The sequence below is a fragment of the Podarcis raffonei genome, chromosome 5 (genome assembly GCF_027172205.1).
Source record: "Podarcis raffonei isolate rPodRaf1 chromosome 5, rPodRaf1.pri, whole genome shotgun sequence".
Lineage (NCBI taxonomy): Eukaryota > Metazoa > Chordata > Lepidosauria > Squamata > Lacertidae > Podarcis > Podarcis raffonei.
Genome location: NC_070606.1, coordinates 36,941,222 through 36,956,881, shown reverse-complemented (window position 1 = coordinate 36,956,881; position 15,660 = coordinate 36,941,222).

The window sequence follows — 15,660 nt, the reverse complement described above, 5'->3', positions numbered from 1 at the left end:
GTTGGTAGGGAAGGATTTTCAGTAAGAGAGATGTTTCCATAGGAAACTACATTTCAGTACATGAATATCAAAGCTAGGCTGTGACAGTCTCTAAGGCCAAATTCTAACCATTTCCATGGCTATTGTCCTTTGAGATAAGGGAACATATTGTTCTTTCGAAGCAGTATTACTCACTGCATGAAGTGAGATTTTCCCACACTATACTTGACATAAGGAACTACTTTGTCTGGTCAAAGGCAAAAGCAAGGCCAGTCCTTCATTATGTTAGCTTCACTGTGTGTTCCTGGGCTTGATTCAACCTTGGTATCGCTCTGTAAACTGTCCAAACTTGCTAGAATGCTTGGCATGCAGAAGATGATAAAACACACTTTAACTTGGTCCACATGAGGTTGGATTGCAGGAAAGAACTGAAAGCGATACAGCCAGAAATGAAAGAGCCGGCTTCACCAACTCTGATCTCTGAAAACCACAGATAACATCTAGGCTGTGGTTGAAAGATGAGGCCTTTGCAGAGAGAAATGTGCTCTTTGCAATGCAAGGTCAATTAATTATACTATCAGTTGTGTCAGTGCAGGCAGGTAGTTTTAATTTGACAATGAGCAAGAGGTAATAATAATAATAATAATAATAATAATAATAATAATAAATAATAAAATAAAAAACTCAGATAATTGATCATAAATACAAGTCATACAGACCCAATGCAGTGTCTACACAGTCACTGTATAGGGTTCCCATATTCCCAAAAGTGAACATCCAGACAAAGTTATTGGGCTTCTTGGGGATTTTTAAAGCATTTTATTTATTTTTTTAAATCGCCCTAGTTGCCATACAGCTGGGTTTTCCCAGACATTTTGCCAATTCAGTGAAAATCCACCTGGACTCCATTTTGACAGTCCGATTCCCGGATGTATCGAGAAAACTCCATCGAGCATCGAGACTCCATAAAAATCTGAATGCTGACACTCATGAATATACTTGTGGAAAACTTAATCGGAGATCTGAGGAAGGAGCAGCACCATGTCCTTTATGTTTTGTATGCTATCCTGCCCACCATACCACAAAGTGGTTGGCATAACCATGTCTTCAATTTTATATAATGGAGGAGTGGTCTCTTGATGAGAAGACTAGAATGATAAAAATGGGTTTCCTCTACCAGTCTTAAATTTTTACATGTTTTCTTAGCCTTCTGATGGTTCATATTTGTCACAACTGCTTCTATATTCCTGCTTCTATAAACAAAATAAAAATTTTGAAACTATATATATATATATATATATATATATATATATATATCACATTCTCAAACACACTGATGCTGAGCACATGTGGTTTCATATTTAAAATGCCCTTAACACATGGAGCCATCATGACTAGAAGAAGAAGAGTTTGGAGCCCCGCAGGACTTGGGGAATCCCAGGATTCATTAGCATTCATCATTCACCGCGCCAGCCAATCGGCTGGTGGCGGGGGCGGGACCAGTAGGGGGCATTTAAGGTCGGGGCAGCCCATGCTCGCCCCCTTTCTTTTCCTTCAGCAGCTGCGGTTTGGATCCTAGTCTGCGGGCTCGTTCTTTTGCCATGGCTGCTTTTACTCCTTCTTTTAGGCTTTTTCCTGGTTCTCGGTAAAACCCCCACAGTACAGCAAGCGAACCGCTCGTTGTTGAAATCCGTGGGGGGTTACCGCTTTGAGAGCTGCACGTGTGCCTGCAGCTTGCCCTCTCATCTGCCGCCGCCGTCGCCGGTCCTATCTCGGCAGGTCAGCGCGCATCTTTGTACCGCTTTTCCGAACAGCCCCGGGCAGCCGGGCGGCGGATAACCGCTTCTTGCGCAGCCTTCCCTGCCCGACCATCGCTTGGAGTACAGATCGCGGAAGTTCCTGGCTATCCCTGTGGTTCGTCGGAGCGCGTCGTCGCCAAGCCACCGCTGCGGCTTCCTTCTTCCTGCCCCCGAAGCGGATCTTTCAGCGTGAGCCACTACAGCGCTCACACAAGGTTTGACTCCAGTTGGTGGGAGCAGGTTCTGGGGGGTTTCGGGGGTCTGTTTAGTACGGTGGAAGACGTTGGAAGATAAGCCTCTTTGCCACGCTCGCTTCCGCACCACTTTGAGCCTTGTAATTTAACTCCGCAAAAGGGTACGTTTGGACTGGGAGGAGGATTGGGGCGCAAACGGGTGTCGCTAGCCCGATTTGGTTGCTTTAGGGTCCTCGCTAGCCTCGTATTCTGAAATCAGTTCATCGCTTTTTCAGGGATTAGAGTTGTGAGTAGCTGACCTTACCGGGGCTTCCACGGTTGCCCTGACTACAAAAGGGAAGCAGTCGCCATCTTGTGGGGACCACATGGTCCCAGCAGTCGCCATCTTGGGTGAGGCATCCCTGTGTCTGCAGGCTTCCCGCAGCCTTTCCTCAGCCCTAAAGGGGCTTCTATACAAAGTTACTTTTTGGTCCTGTTTTATTGCATTCTCACTGGCAAGCTTGTATTTTAAACCTCATTGTGCCGCAGGTGGCAACGCTGTATCGTTAACTTTTCTGCTTCAGCTCCGCATGCCTAGAATCTCGTGCAGTGGCTTTTGACTGCTGGCTATTCCTTAAGTAACACTTTTAAGATTTCGCGGCTTTCATAGTAGCATTAAATAAGGCAGTTAAAGGGCTTGCTGAATTAATATCCGATTGGGCTGGTGGGTTGCAAGGGAGCTCTGCTTCCCGGCCATACCATTATTCATTGTGCTGCTGGATTCATTATATCCTTTGTGCTGCCTGATACATCCATAATTCATTGCACCTCCAGGCACTATTAACGCATTTTGCTGCTCTATATCAATTATTCATCCAAGGTTATTGCCGAAGGGGCTATCTTCTGATTTTAAATAATTCATAGGTTTTGCTTAAAGTTGTTGTATAATTCATTGGAAGCTCCTGGCTTAATTCATAGGGTGAAATTCGTCACTTGGTTTTAAGAGGCTTGCCTTTCAACTGCATTGCGTTGCTTTAAACAGCTGGTTGGTTACATGCTACGGTTATCTATTGCTTACTAATTACAGCGGTAGTATTAATAAGAAGGAACATTTGGTAGTGAATTAATAAATAGATAATCATTAATAATCGAATAAATTTTAAGTAAACAAATAAATAGTATATATTAACAACAAATAATAATAAATAAATAATAATATCAATAATAATTTTAAAAAATAAATAAATTAAATTTAAATATATATATATTAATTAAAAAATAAATAAGGAAAGAATATAAATTAATTAATTAATTAATTTAAAAAAATTATTACATAGAAGGAATACAAGGAACCTAATAGGCTATCACTTACATACATAGACACATCCATACATAACTTGGTTGGTAGTATGGCAAACAGGGGCAATGCTCAAACACCCCAGGCGGGGGGTGCTCTAGTGCCCGTTGCGCCCTGTAACCCTCAAGCTTTAGCTCAATTCTTTTCAGCGATCCAAACCTTTTACGCGCAATGCAGGCTTCCGGTTGCCACGACTTCTACCAGAGTGGAGGTTTCTCAGGATTGCATACCTGACACCCCCCTTAGCCAACAGGGCCAGGCAGGACCCTCTTCAGCTTCGTCTAGCATGACGCAGCAAGGCATGGAGCTGCCCAATCGGCCCCAAACATGTTTACAAACCGCACGTGCACAGAAGCCCAAGTCTAGTGCGCAGAAGACCAAGTCCGCTGTGCAGAAGTCCAAGGCTGGCACACAGAAGTCCAAACCAACACGGGCCGCCCCCTCCACTGTAAGCCAGCAGGTAATTGGTGTTCCAAGTGTTTTTCAGGATCCTCCAGCTCAGCATAGTCCATCTGAGGGGTCCTCCTCGGATGAGGAGATACCTCCCCAGCAGGCAGATTCCTCTTCCAATGACCCAGCCGCACAGGACAGCAGTACCCGCGGAGGGAAGTGGAGAGGAAGCACGTGTCCAAGAAGAGCAGGAGAAGAGACCCATCTGACTCCGAGGATGAGACAGGTACTTCTTCATCAGAGGGTGATAGTGATGCTCCCATGGAGACTTACTGGGGGGAAGGTGAACAGACTGGTGCTCCCTTGTGGATGCACAAGAGGCGGGCCAATTCTCACCGGAAAACCTTTAACGGTACTCTAGAATGGAAAGATGGTGCGTTAGTGGAAGATGTTAAAATCTCAACTAACTTGTCTACTAATTTTATCTTGGGTAATCACCTTTCAAAGAGAAAAAGGGATAAGATACTGAATGGGGATTTCATAGATATGTTCTCGTTGCTACCTCCAGCACAAATGAAAGGAAAAGGGGAGAAAAAGAGGTATTATGGAAAGAAAAGGTACAGGTCGCCTCGGGCGGAGCGCACCTTCGAGAACTGGCTCAATGGCTACCAGGTATTCATGGGGGTTGTTTTAGGCTGGTATCCAAAACGCGGGTTGCACCTTGCATCTTATCTGGCACATGTTAGAAGGGCTCACGAATTAGCGGGGGATGTGGCTGCCCTGCTGTATGATGAGGACTTTCGGAGAAATGCCTCGCTGTTGCCGTCCACGCGCTGGGACCTGAGGGACAATAACTACTGGATTGAGCATGTGGGTCCTTACTCCAAAAGAGAGCGCATGACCAGGCTAAATCCGGTAAGACGGACACAAAATGTCGCAAGCTATGCTGGGATTTCAATAAAGGGGCATGCCAGCGCACTTCATGTAAGTACCTACACGAATTCGAGATGTGTTTAGGTAACCACCTGGCAACGACCTGCTACAAGAATAAGCAGCAGCCCTTTCGGGGCGGCAGGGGTCACTTCCACCAAGGAAACCGGGGTGCCTCCTCAGGTGTGCCAGGACCCTCCCGCGGCGCAGCAGGGAATCGCTACTAATTTGTCTCTCGACCTAGCTCACTCTCCTATTAATCTCCATCCCTTAAAAACACTGCTAAATCTATATCCCAATAGGCAAGCCGCCCTTCTTCTGTGGGAAGGGTTTCCCCAAGGGTTCAGAATTCCAGTCGCCTTCACCCCCAATTCCAGTAGCCCCCCCCCAATCAAAAGTCAGTTTTGGAGAGACCAGACATTGCCATGAAAAAGATTCAGAAGGAAATTTTGGGCGGTAGGGTAGCGGGTCCATTTGCAGAACCTCCCATTGATCAGCTGCATATTTCACTGCTCGACATTGTCCCCAAGAAGGCCCTGGGAGAATTCTGGATGATTCATAACCTTTCTTACCCCAAGGGTGCTTCAGTTCATGATGCTATCCCCCAGGAGCTGTGCACGGTGAAGTATGCATCTTTTGATCAAGCAGTGAAGTTGGTCCGGGGTTTCGGTAGGGGAGCTTTCCTGGCCAAATGCGAAATCGAATCCTCATTTTGGCTTCCCCCAGTCCACCCTGAGGACTATCATTGGTTAGGCTTTAAATTCCAGGGTGCTTATTTCATTGATAAAGCGATGCCCATGGGGTGTTCAATTGCCTGCGCTGCTTTCGAGACTTTCAGCACCTTCTTGGACTGGGCGCTGAAGTTCAAAACTGGTTCTGAAGGGGTGGGGCATTACTTGGATGACTTTATTCTGGTCGCAAGTAATGCAAATGACTGTTTGGCCTTGCTGCAGGCCTTCAAATCTATGGCTGAGGAGCTGGGCGTCCTTTTAGCAAACGAAAAGACCGAGGGCCCAGTCACTACGATGACTTACCTGGGCATTGAGCTTGACACAATTGCCCAAACATCTCGCCTACCTACTGAGAAATTGGTTGCCCTAAAGGAGCTTATTTCACAGCTATTGCCCTTAAGGAAGGTTACTCTCAAGCAAATTCAATCACTCTTGGGTCACCTTAACTTTGCGTGCCGAGTGGTTTCCCCTGGTCGTCCCTTTTGTGGACGACTGGCCAAATTGTCAGCAGGCTTACGGTCGCCACATCATAGGGTGTGTCTTTCGAAGGCAGTAAAATCGGATCTCGGGGTGTGGCTGGAATTCTTAGATGACTATAACGGTATATCACTTTGGCAAGATAGCATGGCTCTGCAATCTGATTTCCAGGTGCATTCAGACGCAGCAGGTTCTCTGGGTTTCGGCGTCTACTTTAGAGGTCAGTGGTGTGCACAGCGTTGGCCCTCTTCATGGCAGGGAAAACCCATACTACGCGATTTAACATTCTTAGAATTCTTCCCTATAGTAGTCGCAATTCATCTATGGGCCGAGCAATTTAAAGACCACAGGGTCTGCTTTTGGACAGACAACCAGGCAGTGGTGTCTGTTTTAAATAAGCAATCTTCTCGTTCGCCTAGGGTAGCGTCACTTTTACGGTATTTTGTCCTTTCCTGCCTTCAGCTAAACTTATATGCTTCAGCCAAATTCGTACCGGGTATTGATAACAACATTGCAGATGCTCTGTCTCGTTTCCAGATGGATCGCTTTTGCTCATTGGCACCGGATGTGCAGCAGCTGCCTCAGCCATTTCCGGAGCACCTCTGGAGTATTGGCAACGAGAAGTGATAAAGGGAGTATTGTCAGCAGTTGCTCCCTCAACCCTAAGATCCTATAATAAGGCGTGGTCAGATTTCACATCATTTCGCCAGAAGAAAGGGCTATTTAAGCCAGGCAGGCCCCCGGCTAAGTCGGAGGTTTTAGAATATCTAGTGCACCTCCGTGACTTAGGGCGGGCTCCCAAAACCCTCAATATTCATTCCGCAGCGATATCGTTCTTCTCTAAATCTCTGTTCTCAGTCGACCCCTGTGCACACTTTGTGGTGCGGAAACTTTTGGAGGGCTGGCGTAGGTCACAACCTCCTAGCTCCGATAGCAGAAGAGACATAACTTATGACATACTCATACAAATACGTAAGAAGCTCAGGGTCATCTGCTGGTCTAGGTATGAGGCCAGGTTATTTTCCACAGCCTTTTCATTTGCCTTCTTTGGCGCCTTGCGCATAGGCGAGATGGTCTGTGAGGACCAACCATATAAAAATAATAGGGGGCTCCTCTTGGAGGACGTGACCTTGTCTAGTGCAGAGGTAATCCTGAAAATTCGCAGCTCTAAGACCGATCAACTCAGTAGAGGGGCCCTAATCCGCCTGCAGGCTACTCAGAAGGCCGGCCCTTGCCCTGTAAAGGACGCAAGAAAGTTCCTGTGTTTAAGACCTAAAGCCAGTGGCCCTATCTTCATACACACAGATGGCTCTCGCCTGTCAAAGCACCAGTTCACGAGGGTTATGCGCAAGGCAATCGCTGCCATTGGGCTCCCATCTGAGGAGTACGCTGCACATTCTTTCCGCATCGGGGCTGCGATCACCGCCGTGCACATGGGTTTACCGGCGGAGAGGATAATGGACATGGGACGGTGGAAGTCAAATGCTTACAAGGGATACACCCAGAAGACATGCTAACGCTCCTTCCCCCATCGGCCCCCCTGACCCAGTTCTCTTGCTCTTTTATTTTCAGGTGTTGGGACGGTGCGCCTGTGGATCATTGGCCACAGCATTGTTCACTGGGCAAGAGTGTGCGCGGTTACCAGGGGCTGGTGCGAACTGCAGCTTCCAAACAATGTTGAAGTTTCCTGGATCACGCGTCGTGGAATGCGTTGGGAGGAATTCTTCCCAGCACTTACAAAAAGAATACCTTTCGAAGGCCCACCAGAGGCGGTGGTCATCCAACTGGGCGAGAACGACCTAGCTTACAGGAAGGGGGTGGACTTAATGTGCCATATTTTCAATGACTTGGGGAAGTTGCAGGCCTCCTATCTGAATCTAACAATTATCTGGTCATCTTTGCTTGAGAGGCGCATGTGGAGGGATTCCAAAAACCCTGTGGCTGTGAATAGAGCCAGGAGGATCCTTGAGCGCTCAGTGGCACGTAGAGTGGCTGCGATGGGTGGGTGGGTCATTGAGCACCCTGGCATCCATTTTAGAGAGGAGGCCCTCTACCGCGGGGATGGCGTGCATCTCTCCAATGCTGGTAACGATATTTGGCTTGCTGACATTTTCCAGGGGATCAGGGATTGGTTACAGGTCTGAGGGTATTGGCGGCGAGCCTGGCTCGTGTGGCGGTTAGGCATTGGCAGGGGTATTATTATGCAAATGAGTTGGGGGGGAGGAACGCCATCGCCTCCCCCGAATGTTGAAGGGTAGTTAGTTAAAGGACTCCGGGGGGGGGGCGTTGCCTCGTCTGAAACCTATGGAGGCTAGGGCCTAAAGTGCGCTCCCGAGCGGTAACCCCTCAGGGAGCGCCTAGGGATGTGCATCTCGGGGGCTCCCCCTGTTGGTGCTTAACCCTTCCCGGTTATACCGGTTAGTCTGATAGGGCCAATGCCTAAAGCCAATACCGCTCTTACCTGCAATCAATAAAGTTGTGGCCATTTTTCGCCCATTAACCTAAATTCTGGTGTCCTGTGTCTTTATTTATTCCATCTGTGGGAGGGGGCGAGAATCGCCACGCAATGGTCTTTGGGATCCCCTTCAACTATAAAATATGCTGGGAGATTGGGCTAGATGACCAGGGGCTTCTCTCAACGTTAACTATATTCTTTAGGAAAGTACAGAGAGTCAATCACTACGTTTGCGGTGTGTTTACATGGGTGGACATGGGTGTATGTGCATGTGTGTGCTTACATGTGTGCAGGTGTGTATGTATAGTGTTGGTTATGCGAGTTTGCTTCGAATTTATTATGCAGGTTTCTGTGCCTTTTGAGGTTGGGCTAGATGACCCAGGGCCCCTTCCAACCTCAACGTGGTAATATTACAAGAGGATACTGATTTCTTAAGCTGTTTCTATACATAGGGATATAACCATGCACACACATGCGGGTACACATATGTATTGTTTAGTTGTGTTACTTATGCTGAAGGCATGGGAATTATGGTACACTTGTATCATATATCTGGATGCATGTATATACATATTGCGTGGCGAGTTCCCGCCTCCCCCCTCAGAAATAAAGACACGAGACACAAGAATTCGGGATAATGGGTCAAATTAGGCCACAACTTTATTGATTACAGGAATTGAGCGGTATTGGCTTAGGCATTGGTACTAACAACTAACTGGCTTCCGCCCGCTGGCTTGAAGACCGGTAAGGGTTAACCACCAGTAGGGCGAGTCCTGCTGAGGCACGTCAACTAGGAACTCCCCCTGGAGTTACCGCTTGGGGGCATGCCGTGGGCCCACACCTCCATAGGCTTAGGACAAGGCCACGCCCCCCGGAATCCTTTCTCGGACTACCCTTTTGTTTTGGGGGAAGGTGATGGCGCTTCCTTCCCCCCTTCATCTGCATAACAATAGAACAATACCTCTAACAAAGCCTAACCGCCATTCGAGCCCAAGCTCGCTGCCAATACCCTCAAACCTGTAACCAATCCCTAATCCCTGACATAATATAATTCAACCAAACATCATTTCCAGCATCAGAAAGATGCACGGCACCATCCCTGTAGAGGGCCACCTTTGTGAGCTGGATATTGGGGTGGTCAATTACCCGTCCCCCTACTGCCGCCACTCTATGTGCCACAGTACGTTGCAAAACCTTTCTGCCTCTGTTCAGTGCAATAGGGCAGCGAGAATCCCTCCAGATACACCTTTCCAGCAGTGATGACCACTAAATGCTCAGTCTGGGATAGGAGGTAAGTAGCTCATCAAAGTCCCTAAACATGTTCCATTGTAAGTCTATGGCTTTACGGTAAGCTAAGTCGTTTCCCCCCAGCTGGATAATTAAGGCATCTGGTGGGCCTTCGATTGTGACTCTGGACCTCACGACCGGCATCAGCTCGGCCCAGCGCATCCCCCTCTTAGCAAACCATGAAACGTGCACATCTGAAGGTAAGTTCAGCCCTCACCCCAAGCCAGCCGCGACAGCCCACTTCGCTGCCCAATGAACGATACTGTGGCCCATGATCCAAATGCGAATTCTCGCGTCTCCGGGAAGGGAAATGAAATGACAAGAATTGATCAGGAATAGCACTTTTGGTTATTGGCTCTTTCTAAGATAACCTTTGTATGCGTCTGATTCCCACCGCCTCATGTCCTTAATCCTTTCTGCCGAGAGGCCCATGTGCACCGCAGTGGTGGCTGCCCCAATCCGAAAGGAATGAGCAGCAAATTGTGCTGCGGGGAGGCCGCAAGCCGCAATCGCTATCTACATCACCCGTATGAATTGATGCCTGGACAGAAGGGAGCCATCCTTATGAATTAGAAGGGAGCCAGATAAGTTAGGTCTCAAATATGGGAAATGCCTAGTGTCTTTTACCAGGCAGGGCCCTGCTTTTTTTGTTGCTAACAAACGAATCAAGGTGTCTTTTCCCTGCTGGTTGGTCTTAGAACTGCGCACATGCAATACCAGATTGGTGCGGAAAAGGGTCAGATCATTTTGCAGAATACTCCACTGGGTGATGGCCGGGCCACCCTCACATACCACTTCCCCAACCCGAAGAGCGCCAAAGAATGCAATAGAATAAGCTGTTGAGAATAGGTGGGCTTTGTATTTTGACCAGCATATAGTTCTCAATTTTTTGTGAATTTGGCAAAGAATGTCGAACGTTATGGGTTTCCTTTTGTCAACGCTACGGGGCTGTAGCCTACGCCATCCTTCTAAAGCTTTGCGCACGACAAAGTCGGTGCAAGGGTTTGTGGAATATGCCGCCTTGCAAAAGAAGGATATTGCAGCGGATTGGATGTTTAGGGTCTTTGCTGCTTTACCTAAATCCTTCAAGTGTACTAAGTATTTCAAGACTTCGGCCTTAGAGGGAGGGGATGTAATGCTAGCGTTGCATGTCCTATCCCAAAACTTTAGGAAATCCGACCACGCCTTTTTATATGATCACAGTTTGGATGGTGCCACCGAGGCCAATACTCCCTTCATAACTTCATGTTCCCAAGGCTCCAAAGGTGCTCCGGGAAAGCTTGCGGCAATTGTTCCGCCTCTGGCACTAACGAGCTGAAGCGGTCCATCTGAAAACGAGACAGAGCATCCACGATGTCATTAACGCCCGGCATGAACTTGGCTGAAAAATAGATGTTGTGTTCAAGGCACAAAAGGACAAAGGAACGGAGGAGGTTACCGACTCTTGGGGAGTGTGATGATTAAGTTGAGAGAACAGATACCACTGCCTGGTTGTCAGTCCAAAAGCACATCCTGTGGTTACTAAATACCTCACCCCATAAATGAACCGCCACCACGATGGGGAAGAATTCTAAGAAGGTAAGATCCTGTGTTATGGGCTTTCCCTGCCACACCGGGGGCCAGTGCTGGGGCCAGTACCACACCGGGGGTCAGTGCTGGGCACACCACTACCCTCTGAAATAGACCCCAAACCCCAAGGAACCCGCCGCATCTGATTGGACCTGAAAATCAGCATGGAGCAGCATGGTATCCTGCCACAGAGAAATGCCATTATATTTGTCTAGGAATTGCAGCCATACTTCCATGTTGGAGTTAACCGCCCTGGAAAGACGAACTCTGTGCTGGGGTGCCCGAAGGCCCGCTGACAATCTAGCCAACTGGGCACAGAAGGGGCGTCCTGGGGATACTACTCGGCACCCAAAATTTAGATGACCTAATAAAGACTGGATCTGCCTAAGGGTAACCTTTTTTAATGGAAGAAGCTGTTGAATTAAATCCTTGAGCACGACTAGTTTTTCGCTTGGTAACCTGGAGGCCTGGGCAATTGTGTCTAATTCAATGCCTAGATAAACCATGGTTGTGGCTGGGCCCTCAGTTTTATCTCTGCTAGGGAGATGAATGCTCTCAACAAGTCGGTGCACTGCTGTTCTGTGGCTGCAACGAGAATAAAGTCATCGAGGTAGTGTAAGACCCCGATGGAACCTGTTTTCAATTGCAGTGCCCAGTCCAGGAATGTACCAAAGGATTCGAAGGCCGCACATGCCACTGAGCAACCAATTGGCATTGCTTTGTCGATAAAGTAAGATGCTTCGAACCTGAAACCTAACCAGCGAAAATCTTCGGGGTGCACTGGCAGGAGGCGAAAGACCGATTCTATATCACATTTTGCCAGAAGCGCCCCTTTTCCGAATCTGCGTATCAGTTTTATGGCATGGTCAAAACAAGCATACTTTACCAAACAAAGCTCATGTGGTATGGCATCGTTGACCGAGCCACCCCTTGGGTAAGAAAGATTATGGATCATCCGGAATTCCCCGGGTGCTGTTTTAGGGACAATGCCCAGTGGGGAAATGTGCAAACCATTGATGGGGGGTTGCTTAAAGGGACCGGCCACCCTCCCAGCTGCAATTTCTTTCTGAATTTTCTTTCTCACAATCTCTGGCATTTCCCTTACTGATTTCTGATTAGGAGGATCACAAGGGTTTGGAGGGAAAGAAACCAGGATTCTAAAGCCTAATGAGAACCCCTCCCAAAGGTATCTGGCTGCTTTTTTATCAGGGTAACTATCCAGTAGAGTTTTTAAGGGATGTAATTTGACTGGAGTGAAGGCTAACCCTAGAGAGTTATTCCTGGCGGTTCCCAGCAGTCCCCTGAGGTTGTCCAGAAATACCTCTTGTGCCTTGATGTGAGTACCCCCTTCCGCTGCTTACCCTTAAAGCACGCAGAGGCCGGATGGCAGCCGAGGCACCTCTCACGTTCGTGAGCATACTTACACACCGACCGAGAACAGACCCCCTTGTTGAAGTCCCAGCATTTCCATCGCCACTTTGGCTCCAACTTCGCAGTCTTAGAGGAATCCTGCGATTTCTTATCAACATACGGGCCTACGTGCTCCATCCAATAGTTCTGGTCCCTCAGGTCCCAGCGAGTGGATGGTAAAAGAGAGCATTTCTACAGAAATCTTCATCATAAGATAAAGCAGCATTCTCCCTGGCTAGGGCAAATGCCCTTCTCACATACGCCATGTGTGCGATGAGATGCATCGCGCGTTTGGGATAAGCCGCCGAAACTACCCCCATAAATACCTGGTACCCATCCAACCAATTTTCAAAAGTGCGTTCCGCTCGGGGGGGTCCTATACCTCTGCTTCCCATACAAACCTTTCTTTTCTCCTTTCCCTGTCATCTTAGTCGGGGGGAGGAGAGTAAATATGTCAATGTAGTCCCCATTGAGAATCTTGGTTCTCTTCTTTTGGGATAAGTGGTTTCCTAATATGAAGTCGGTGGACACATTGGTGGATGTTTTTACATCTTCCACCAATGACGCCCCTTTCCATTCCAGGGACCCATTAAAGGACTTACGATGGGAATTGGCCCGCCTCTCGTGCACCCACAAGGGGAGCCTGGAAATTTCCTCGCCCAAACCCTAGTAATTCTCCATAGAGGCGTCACTATCTGAATCGGAAGAGGAGGTACCTGACTAATCCTCAGAATCTGATGTCTTGCTTTTCTTGCTATTCTTTGACGTGTGCTTCTTTTTGGCTTTTCTTTTTCCACCCTTTTCTTCACCGGTAACTGTGGACTGTGCAGCAACTGCAGGCGCATCCTGATGTCTCTGTTGATCATCCTCGGAAGAGGAAGCAGAATTCCCTTCCATTGTTGCAGGCAGTGGTGGTGATTCCTGAAAAATACTGGGCACATCTATGGCCTGCTGAGGGTTATTACCAGATGTCCCCTTGGGAGGCGCCCTACCGCCGAAAGGACCCAATTTAGACCTAAGGGAGCAAGAAGACTGGGAGCGGGTTAGGGGGCGGGTAACAGGTGATTACTGGTGGGGCAGAGCCTGAACCAGAAGCTGAGGTGCTGGGGCGCTCCTGATTACTGGGGAGGGTATCAGGTATGTAATCCTGTGATGCAGGTGGAGGAGCTGGGAGCGCCCTCACACCTGGCCTACACTGCATATAGAAGGTTTTGAAGGCTGAGAAAAATTGAACAAATGCTTGAGGGTCGCACGGCATGGCAGGCATTTGCATTCCGCCTTGTGCGCTAGCCCTGTTTCCATTACGAGATGATGCCTGTTGGTTTCTCCCAGATGCCATGGCAAATACAGGCGCACCAGCAATTTGTCTCAGAATCACTTACGCTGGTCGGTAATTATGTAACTGTGAGCCAGCTGTTCAGCAACTTAGTTCAGTATCAACTACACCAGCAAGTAAATTGTGTAACTGTGAGCCAGCTAGTTCAGTATTACCTGCACTGGGCAGCAAAGAACCCCCTATAAGCAAGCTAGTTCAGTGTTGCCTACACTGGGCAGTGGAATATGGACAATATGCACCAGCTAGCTCAGTATTGTCTACACTGGTAGAATAATTGCACTGCAATGCTCAATGCTCAGTACACAGTGTAGCCCCCACTTTTTATATATATATTTATGTTATTATACTTTTATTATTTATTTATTTAAACTTCTTGTGATATTTGTTATTTATTTATTTATTTAGTTTTTTGTAATTATTTATTTATTTTATTTATAAATTCAAAATGATAGGTTGCTTAAAAGCAATCAATTGCTCAAATAGCCTAATCAAGCTGAGTATCCCTTATTGAAATGGTTGCAAAAAACTGTTGAAATAGGCCTATAAACTCCTGTTATGCTGAATTGCCAGCACAATGCCCTTGGCCAAAATGGTGGATTCAGGTACACCAATTGCCCCAAACAATGCCCTCAGTCAAGATGGTGGACGCTGCTTCGCCACGTGTCTGCACAATGCCCTCACTCAAAATGGCGGATTTGGCTTAGCCATGTGGTGACCGTGAGCTAGCATTTACCCGTATAAAGCCCTTACTTAAAATGGCGCGTGCAGCCTCTCAGTATGGGCATAACTCGGCTTCAAGCGCCGTAACCCAGGCAACCACTATGCTTTTTGAACGCCCGCTATTAGACCCAGGAAGTAAAGCAGCAGCTAGGACAATAAAGAAAAGAAAAAACACTTAATGCTAGCCCCAAACCGTGGAATAGAAAAAGGGGGGCACTTAATTCCAGTGATAAGTTCACGAAAGAGCCGCAACGGTGATCGGCAAGCTAGTGGCAGAAAATTAAGGCAGGGGGACCAGCTATAAAGCTACACTTTGCCCAGTTAAATGAGGCAGCTCAGTAAAAGAGACGCTGAGGCCACGAATTATTATGGCAGAGCCACGCCGTGAAGCGGTAGGCTCGACAAAAAGCAAGGCACCCCCTCTGGCTTCTGATTCAAGACTCCGGCTTCTGATTCAAGCCTCCGGCTTCTGATTTAAGATGCTTTTTGAGACCTCACGGCGAGCAGACTACCGCCGCTAAAGCAACCCTCCGCCGAGGAAAATGGCTGTTCCGTGCTATGTGGTCCTCCCCGCTACCGGAAAGTAATACTGGGCAACCCTCAAACCTCTAGCGAGCGCTGAAGCAGCCCGCAAATGTTGCTGCTCCCGTCTGCACGGCTTTGCCTCAAAGAAGTGCCTGGGGGGGAGATCGAAGGAGGGTTTCAGGGAATCCCACGTTGTTGCAGAGAAGATGAGAGCGGCCGTAGGAAGGAGCCGAGCGGGGGGCTTTCAGGGAATCCCGCGTTGTTGCAAAGGAGATGAGAACGGCCATAGGAAGGAGCCGAGCGGTCATGGTTGAAGAAGCGACGGGCAGCTATCCGGGCGGGTGAACGGGGCTCCCAAAGCAAAGAAGTTTGTGGGCGAGGAATCACCCACTGTAAGGTAAGATCCGCTCCCAGCCCCTACTGCAAATCAGCGCGCTGCCCGACTTGAGCAACCTAGGGGGGAACAACTGAAGAGGAAAACAAAGCCTCGTTGCACAATTAAAATATATTCGGGGACCGCTC